Source organism: Zea mays, chromosome 1 (genome assembly GCF_902167145.1).
Source record: "Zea mays cultivar B73 chromosome 1, Zm-B73-REFERENCE-NAM-5.0, whole genome shotgun sequence".
NCBI classification, from domain to species: Eukaryota; Viridiplantae; Streptophyta; class Magnoliopsida; order Poales; family Poaceae; genus Zea; species Zea mays.
In genome coordinates this window covers 182,567,756-182,577,580 of record NC_050096.1, presented here as the reverse complement: position 1 = coordinate 182,577,580, position 9,825 = coordinate 182,567,756, and the positions used below count along the sequence as shown (strand labels likewise).

At 43.2% G+C, this 9,825-nt stretch overlaps 1 pseudogene; it reads right to left on the bottom strand.

Annotated features, from left to right (window-relative positions):
- Nucleotides 1–4,823: 4,823 nt before the first annotated feature.
- Nucleotides 4,824–7,867, bottom strand: LOC103645091 (uncharacterized; annotated as a pseudogene).
- Between the last annotated feature and the right edge of the window lie 1,958 nt (nt 7,868–9,825).

The window sequence follows — 9,825 nt, the reverse complement described above, 5'->3', positions numbered from 1 at the left end:
CGAGCCGAGCTGGCTCGATATCCACCCCTACTCCAAACCCTCTCCATCTCTCCTCTCCCACTCCTACCGCCGCTGCCCACTCCATCTCTCCTATCCCGCTCCTACCGCAGCCGCGCCCGCCACCCCAGTCTCTGCGCCCGCCACCTCGTCGCCACAGGCCCGCAACCGCTACTGGTTGTCGCCGCACAGTCCCCACGCTCGCTACCTCGTCGCCACAGGCCCGTCGCAATGCTTTTAGTTATGCCATTGTACCTCGCTGTTGTTGCCTCCTGTTGCAGGTTATTAGTTTCACGCTAAAACCTGATCTGGTTGCTAGCCGCCGCCGCTGCTGTGTACTATTTTTTACTTGTTGATTGTTTTTCTCACCCAAATGCAAGTACAGGTTATTCAAAATTTCTACAAAAAGTTTGTAGATTCTTGCACCCAGATCCTAGAGATATTTTAGCTATTCCAATCACCACAGTCGCATCTGAATCAGCTTTTAGCACAAGTGGCAGGCTTTTAAGTGACCATCCACTCGTCTCACTCCTAAAATGGTGGAAGCTTTGATGTGCAGTCAAAGTTGGCTTCGTCACACTCTTCAAGGTGAACTTTTCTTCATTTTTCCAATATGTTATTTTTGAAGTATATAGATACTAATGTGCATGCAACTTTATTTTAGATGCCGGTGATGGAAGATTCAATAGTTTTTTGTCTTGCCTTGAAGATAATGAAGAAGACATGAAAGAAGAATCTTGTGTGTTGGTTGTTGATTCTGAATAACCAGCTGGTCTTTGGTGTTGATTCTTGTGGCTTATGTGTTTGTAATTTTATCAATTTGAACAATTCAGATTTGATTTTGCTAGACAATTTTATATTGCTCGCTGTATGCCTTAATACATGTATCAGATTTCACTTGCTGGACAAATTTTGTATGGTTGTATGTTTTTATCATATTTAAATTTGCTGGAAAAATATGATATCGTATTTGAATTTGCTGGATTTAAATATGTTGTATGTGTAGTGGGCAAACACATATATCCGTAGCGGGCAACGGATGTGGATACTGTTTTTTTATTCATAGCGGGTAACGGGTATGGATTCAGATATCGGATATAAGTCACGGATATGGATGTCCAGAGACACTATCCGCGGATAGTTTATCCGTTGCCATCCCTAATTGGGAGTTGACTGCTATTGAGTCATCTTCTTCGGGCACTGCATCGCCCAGTGGCCTTGCTCTCCACGGTGGAAACATCCTCTGCCTCCTCCTTGCACTGGGGCTACCTGATTGTTCTGATTAGCTGATGGGGCAGGAACGCGAGGTGTCTGGTTGCTCTGCCTCTGGTACTTATTTCCTCCCGGTTGTCTGTTCTGACAGTATTGCTGCTGCTGATACTGCCTCTGAGTCTATTGCTGGTTCTGCTGCTAATATCCCTGTGGGTGGCCATACTTGTACTGCTAAGATGAACTGTTTGAGAAACGAGGGCGACTGTTGCACCCAGACTGGGGTCCACTCATCTTACGCTTCTGGTCTTCCATCTCCTTGCGCTTTCTTTCAGTCATGATTGCCCTATCAATCAGATGTTAGAAGGGGGGAAGGTGTGATTCATCATCTGGTAATGCAGGGGACCAACCAAACCTCTCAGGAACATGTACTTCCTCTTCGGGTGCATACCGAGACAACTACAGAAATTTGTCCCTGTACTCACTAACGAACATGGGTCCCTACTTCAGTGCCAGGAACTCCTTCACTATCATTAGGCCTTCTGGAACATGATAACGATAGAAATTGTCTCTAAATTCTTCCCAAGTGATAGCTTCAAGGTCGGCATGGGTGGCGAGACCATCAACCATCCCACCAAACGAAGAGCAATACTGCAAGAGCGCACACCATGCAGCATCCTGCATGGCCGCCTCGGCAGTGTCCCTCTCAGAGATAGAATAGTGCTCTAAACATGCCTCTGCACCCCAGAGATCGTCCTCCGAACGGTGCACTAGACAGGTAGCCTCCCAGCGGTTTGGGTACTTCCCGCGACTGTGCTGGTAGACTACACAATGGTACTCGATTGACTAGGTGTGCCAGTCAAGAGCCTAATGCAATAGGGTGTCGAGCGCATAGTGAAAGTGCCAACCGCGAGCGGCATCACGGGTCATGGGTCGAGCGACTCATCCTTCTGGCTCCTGTTCCTCGGAAAGCTCGGTACTGTGGCCTAAGCTATCACCATCGGCGTCTTCATCTGGATCTCCTCCAGCAGTCGGGATGCCCTGTGGTGGTGTAGGGGGTGCCTCCAGCTGTGGCACAGGGGAAGGGCGCCTAAGCTATCACCATTGACCTAGTATTTTTATTATCACCAAAAAAATTAGATAACCGAAGGCATATAAAGCACCACATCACATCACACCATAACAAAGCAAAGCAAAGTTCGCTAGTTAGTTTATAGTTTTGTGTTTGTTAGTTTTCAAGTCATAGCACTGATTAAGATGTTATTGTTATCAGTCATTAAGTGGTACTGATATCAGTGAAGAAACTATAAAGCATAAACATAACATTGCATTTTAGGTTTATCTAGTAAATGTAAAGGAGCCTTATGCAAAGTGTTAACAATCCCTTTTCAGAAATAAAACCTATGGAGAGCAAAACTTAGGCATGAATTACTACCCACAACCAACAACACTTCTGAAGGATTGATACATTACTTTACATTAGCAAATTCAACGATGATTTCAGTAGGAAACTTAGTCAGAATTAGTACCAATAACCAGTAAGTTCATATTGAAATTTTAGAAACTGACCGATGCCATGATAATTAAGAGGTGCATATGGGCAGATCTAACACAGTTTGAAATTATAGAAAAGCATGAACAGATCTAACACAATGTGAAATTTTTAAACTGACATGTAATGTCTGGCTTCACTATCCCAATTAATAAATGAGAACTACATGTATCTAACCTAACAAAAAGAATAATAGACCACATACTCTGAGGACAAGAAAATGTAGATTCTTACCAGTGCATCAAAATGGTGGTCCCTTTGCAATAGCTTCGGCTAATGTTGCAACCAACTGAAAGAGATTGATTTTAGTACTTATCGAATATTTTGCAAGAACTAACATAAGAAGAACCAATAACAACACCTCTGAAACACTGATTTCAGTACTTATCGAATATTTTGTAGGACGCACCTTACGAGTTGAACAGAACAGCGGCGAATAAGAGGAGAGTGAGCATGGGTTGGAGGCCTCGCCTCTGTCCATCCTATTAATAGCATTCGATTGAGGCGGGGAAGGGGGTGTGGTGCATGCCATGGCCGCCAAATATGGAATGGGACGCACATACCATGGACGCGGATCTTGCCTTCCATGGAAAGTCTCATCGTGTCGTGCCTACACCATAGTCGAGTTTGGAAGGTGATCCGTATCGAGCGTCGGCGCGGGGAGGGGTCGGGCGAGTGCGAGGGTAGGGGTCGAGCAAGGTTGTGGGACGTGTGCATGCTAGGGCGGGGCTGGTGGGGGCGGCTTAGGGGCGCATGCGGGAGTGAGGCAGCGCGGGTGTGAGGTGCATGCCAAGGCTGCCAAATATGGAATGGGACGCACATACCATGGACATGAATCTCGCCTTCCATGGAAAGTCTCATTGTGCCGCGCCTACACCATAGTCGAGTTTGGAAGTTTATCTGTATCGGGTGACGACGCGGGGAGGGGTTAGGCGAGGGCAGGGGTCGGGCAAGGTTGTGGGCCACATGCATGCTGGGGGCGGAACTGCTGGGGGAGTCTCGGGGGCGCGTGCAGGAGTGAGGCGGAGCGAGTGAGCATGCAAGAGGGTGGTGTGGCGAGGGCGCGTGCAGGAGGGTGGTGTGGCAGGGGCGCGTGCAGACGGTGGTGGTGTGGGGCTGGCAAGGTCGTAGACGGAGTTCCAAGCGGATGTGTGGGGCTGGCAGGGGCGCGCAAGGCTGGCGGGGTGGGGGCATTGTGGATGCCTTCGTCAGATGCTTAATAGGAGTAGTATAGATAGGAAGTGAGGGAAGGAGAAGGATGATGACAACCCGGGCCACCGCTCCTTTTGTCAGCCTCAGCGTTGTCCCCGGCATGAAGCCTTGTAAAACACATTATATACACACATGCATTCTGGACGTGTTATTCCTTCATTTGCTTTTTGGACGTGATTAGAGATATTGGTGGACATTAGATGAGGTGCGTTCTGGGAACGAACGCGTCTTTCCTCTGAACTTGCTGTTGTTGTGAGCCCTTAAAGCGAAACAAGCTTGCTAGTTTATTCTGATTATACATTATCATCATGCCCTCGAAGGGTTGTACGGTAACGTAGATGGCCTATAAGAGAGATGTCATATCTGTTTTTTTATGACGCGGAAAAAAAGAAATGGAGAAAAAAACGGGTTGTTCATTGGTAGCCAACTGAAAATGAGCTGCTGAAGGACTCCATAACACTTTATGAGAGAAGAATATGGAGCAAGTATTAAATATATAACGTATATCGTGGGATAGTTATTATATAATAGACTTTTCATTAACTATATGTGATACGATAACATCATAAAGCTGTTACATTATAAAACCTGTTCTAGAGAAAGATGACAAGCCATTTATTTAGGATGCGTTTGGTTGTGGGACAAATGAGGACGGAATAGAATGGTCCCTGGGTTTGGGGATGGAATGATTCCTCATATTGTTTGGTCGGAGGGATGAGATTATCCTTGTTTTTTGTTTGGTTAGAGGTATAACTGGGGATGGATTGGTCCTGTCCTTTGTTTGGTTCGAGAACAGAGCACAAAAAAATGTTTGCAGCCATTGCCCCCATCTCATGATATGTTACAACTAATATTAAGTCTACAAAACACACATATTATTAATTCCACACAATACATAATAATGTGTCCTAGCATTACACATAATATCAAGTTTAAGGCTTCCACAAAATATGCATGTTCAAGCAAAATCCGCTGACGTACTTAGACCACATTTCATTGTTTGATGTAGTTCAAGCAAAAGAACCGTCCAAGACTATCTACTAATTGCCCTCACACTCATGGGTACACATAGATCACAATTCATTGTTCGATGTGGTTTAAGCAAAAGAACCCTCCAAGCCAACCTACCAACTGCCCTCACACTCCTAGGAACTTTTCACTGACGAAATTGCGAGCCCAGATTAACTTGTGGTCGAATGGCAACTTGTTGAAGGCTCTAGCAATGTGAGGGTGCGCCACCAGATAATTGAAATACAGAGATATGTGGGTCTGCTCAAAACCTGCAAAGTTTAGCAAATTGTCAAAAAAATTGTTACAATAGTTTTCAGGTTTTAGGTTACAATAGTTTTTATTGGACAAACATATCAATAGAAAACAGGTTACAACATCTGAAGTTAAGAACAAAGCACACACACCTGGAAGGTTTATCAAACTGTCAAAAAGATCATCTGGCACATCAGTGTCCCCTGTGGCAACCTTCTCAATATCATTGGATAAGGTATCCCCGACACTTTTGAATGCAGCAATCAACCCCTCCTCTTCACTATCACGTTTTTTGCCTTCTTCCTGATCTTGCTTATAGAAGATGTTGTGGCATTATCATCACAAGTGGACATCCTTTTAGTGAAAGCATGTGCCATCACCTCTTCATTATCAACTTCATCATCTTCGCCTAAAGCTGCATTAGAATCCTTTGCAAACTTACCTGTGGCCATGGTGTTTCCAAATATTGTTTGCATCTCGGCAAAGTGTTCAAGAGGCTTATTTAAACAATCAGCGTCATTCTTGTGATCCTACATTTGGACAAACAGATCAATAGAAATCTGCATATATTGCAGTTTGAACACATATTGTAGGTAGAAGAAATAATACCTTAACATAGCCATTATAGTGCTCTTCATCCATAGTAATAGTAAAACTATCTTCATCCCAGCCTTTACCACTCACTTTTCTTATCCTATTTATCTTGGCAAACCTTCTGGACCAAGTTTTCAGATGATTTTTAATCTGCTCGCCATTGAGGGCGATTTGGAACTTTTCATTGATAGCTTTTGCACAACTATTGTAGTGAACTTTCTTAAAACCAGACGATGTCCTTTCGCCACTTGACACCACATTGGACAGGTAGGACAACATGAAAGAGGACATTGCTGATGTCCAGTTAGCATGCCCATTAGTGAAGCCTTGTCCTTCAACTTCCATTTCTTCCCTACAAGTATCAAGATCATAAAAATTAGCAAACAATACTTCCTTACAATGACATAGCAACATTAAAATCAGCAAACAATACTTCCTTACAATGACATAGCAACATAAAAATTAGCAAACAATACTTCCTTACAATAACATAGCAACATTAAAATTAGCAAACAATACTTCCTTACAATGACATAGCAACATTAAAATCAGCAACCAATATTCCCTTACAATAGCATAGCATCCTTACAAATAGTTCTTACAGATAAAAGACAGTAGCCAATACTTCCTTGCAATAACATAGCATAATTACAAATAGTTCTTACAAATATTACAAGATACTAGTTTTCATTGTAGTTCTGATGGTCTGTCCACATCTGGTCTGCAATTCCTTGCCTCAAAGCAACCATAGCAGCATGCTCACTTGCTTGGCCAACTAAAGATGTAGCATGGCTATGACTAGGCCAATTAGAATCTTGTATAATAAAATCATCACTCCCATCTTGTATGACCAAATTATGAATGATACAACAAGCAACAACAATATCGACTTGTGTTGGAAAAGGGAAGAAAGGAGATGCATCATCTAAAATCTTGAATCTTCTCTTCAATGACCCGAATGCATGCTCAATTGTGACATGAAGAGATGAGTGCCTTAGATTAAACAACTCTTTCTCATTTTGTACGGGATTATTGCCCCATTCGTTTAAATGGTATCTCACACCACGGAAAGGAGGCAAGAATCTCGGTTTTGCTCCATATCCCGCATCAACAAGGTAGAATTTACCTATAATATAATAATAATATTAATATATATTATGGTCATAATTCCATAAACATTGTCATTTACAAGGACATAAGTGAAACTATTACCTTGTGGAACGCGAAAGCCATTCACACGTTCTAAAGCATCTCGTAATACATTAGCATCATGTGTTGTTCCCTCCCAACCAGCCAACACATAAGTGAAGCGTAGATCAAAATCTACAGTCGCCATTACATTTTGAGTCGCGTAGGACTTCCTACCATGAAAGGCTTGCTCCATATCTCTAGGAACAGTGGCTCTTACATGTGTGCCATCAATAGCTCCAATACAATCCTAGTTTAAGGGCCATACAAGCATGAAGCATTAGGGGCCGTGTGTGCAACATGAATACAGACCTAAAAACAAAATAGTGATGAGTTTCACACCTTAAAGTACGGATCCCATCTGTAGTTCCCTGATATTTTGGTTGGAGTGTCCAATGAAGGTGGTCTAATTAGTTCCCCCCATAGCTCACCAATTGCACGAAGAACTTTATTGAAATAGCGACTAACCGTTTCCCCAGATCTACCAAAATTCGTGCCAATCAACCTATTTCAAAGGTTATGCCCAATTGTATTTAGAAACATGGCCACTTGTTGTTCAACACACATATGGATAGTGTCCTGAAGTAAACCACGCTCTCTAAAATGTTTAGTTAGGTGAAAGAAACAAGCCCTTTTCATTCTAATCATGTTTATACATGTTGTGTCATCCCTCCAAATCTTTGTGTTGAGATATTCAATTCTAGTTATATCCCTTTCATGCATTGGTGCATAGGTAATCCCTGTCCTCCTTGCATTTCGTTTTCTTTTTCTAGAATGAATAATCATAGCCATCATTGACAGTAACTTATGTGCAGCAGCAACACAAACTCTAACCTTGGTCTTCTTATCCATCTACATGTAAGCATCAAATCCAAAAAAACAAGTGGATGAGCATGTCGTAGATTTGTAAGTCAAGAACTGCTACTAAGTTCACTAATGAGGAAATAACAAGCTAGCTAGCTAGGTTAGAGACGACATTATGAGAAATCAAACTTTCACTATCTCACCAGACTTCTCTACATGCATGCCAACTGCTCTCAAAGAGGAGGCGGAGTAACTTTGATGACTAAAACTAGCAAGGCATTCTGACTGAAAGCTAGATATATAGAGAGATATATTGTATTATAGCAGTGTGTGTCTCTTTTCTAATCAGTACTCTAGCTCCAAATTAAAATCAGCATTCAAACTATGTACACCAAGCTAGGGTGGATCGAATGTTGAATCGATGAATGGAAAACGTAGCATCTACCATCATTTAGCGGAAAAGAGTATTTGTTCTTCATAAGTTCTGAGTTACTTTTCATGTAGTTCGTTTCCAAAGAGGAATGGACATGCCAGAGCATCACCTTGTCATTTGGACTATATTCCTCATCAGCAAACTCATTGTCGACGAACACTAGCCAGATTGGTATACCTTGCTAGCATAGAAAGTACAGGACAGGAAAAAAGGCTAATAACTTGATAGATATATTTTTTGAAAGGAATGAACGAGAATCCCTATATACGGGAGAGAGAGAGAGGCTGAAATCAGCGGGCGTCCAACGACGCGAGGAGAGGCCACGCGCATCATGGCGCCACCGGAGCTCTCGCGCATCACCGTGCATCTATCCAGAATTCTATTTTTTTATTAAATCTGTGCCGAAGCAGCAGCCCGCGGCGCCAACGGGGAAGATCTCGCCACGCCGGACTCACCGTGCGAAAGAGAGCAGAGGGGATCAGAGGGAAAGCAGAGGGGAGGAAGAGAGCAGAGGGGAAAGGAACTCTGGGCACCGCGCGGAAGATAGCAGAGGGAAAGCACCTGGCTCTGAGTAGCTCGCCGTTCAGCATGATGGAGTAAGAGGAGAGCAGAAGGGAAGAGGAGAGTAGAGGGGAAAGGGGACTCACCACACTGAGGAGCTCGCTGGCCAGCAGGGTGAAGGAGGCGGCGCTAGATCTGATGCGGACGAGAAGGGCTCGTGAGGTGCCTTGTCCCGAGGAGGACGGTATTGTTGGGGACTTGTTCTCAAATGCTATGAATTAAGAACAAAGCAACACAAAATGTTAAACATTAATGCCTTTCGTCCTTCGAAGCATTATTTCCCTTAGGATATAATGATCTTCAGACGAAGGTTATGAATGACATACCTTCATCATCATGGTTTATGTTAATAAAAGGAGAAGCATACGAAATATGGGAGACAACATAAACAACCATATAACATTATTAATTCATTCTCATTATATTATCATGGAAAGACAGAAATAATATTGAATTACAAATGTACCTTCGGCTTGATAGAAGGTAAAAGTACAAGCGTGACGCACAAAACGAGTACAAGTCCGCGTGAACAGTACGGGGGTACTGTTCATCTATTTATAGGCACAGGACGCAGCCTGTGCGAAATTACATTAATGCCCTTCATGTTTACTATTGACATTAAGACAATCTATCAAGGACTAAATAGCCTTTTCCTCTTTAAGTCGGTTCCTTTTCTGCTACTCAACCGAAGCTTCCCTGCGCATAGCTTCGGAACTGGTTCGACCTTCGTCCCAACCATGCTTTTCATATTGTGGATAGCTTCATCCCGAGTCCGAAGGTTCCTGTACATATATTACACTTGGGAAACATTGTTAATCATGTTTTTTAGGACCTTCGAAAGACGAAGGCCCCCAACAGTAGCCCCTCACAGTATAAATTTGTTAAGATAACGAATTCAGACTGCGACATGGATGAAGGCCTTAAGCCGAAGGTCCGAAAAACACCTTCCCTTTGCTAGAATAGCAACAGTCAATGACAGACAAGGCCCTCCAATTCGGAGCGCACTGGGCGT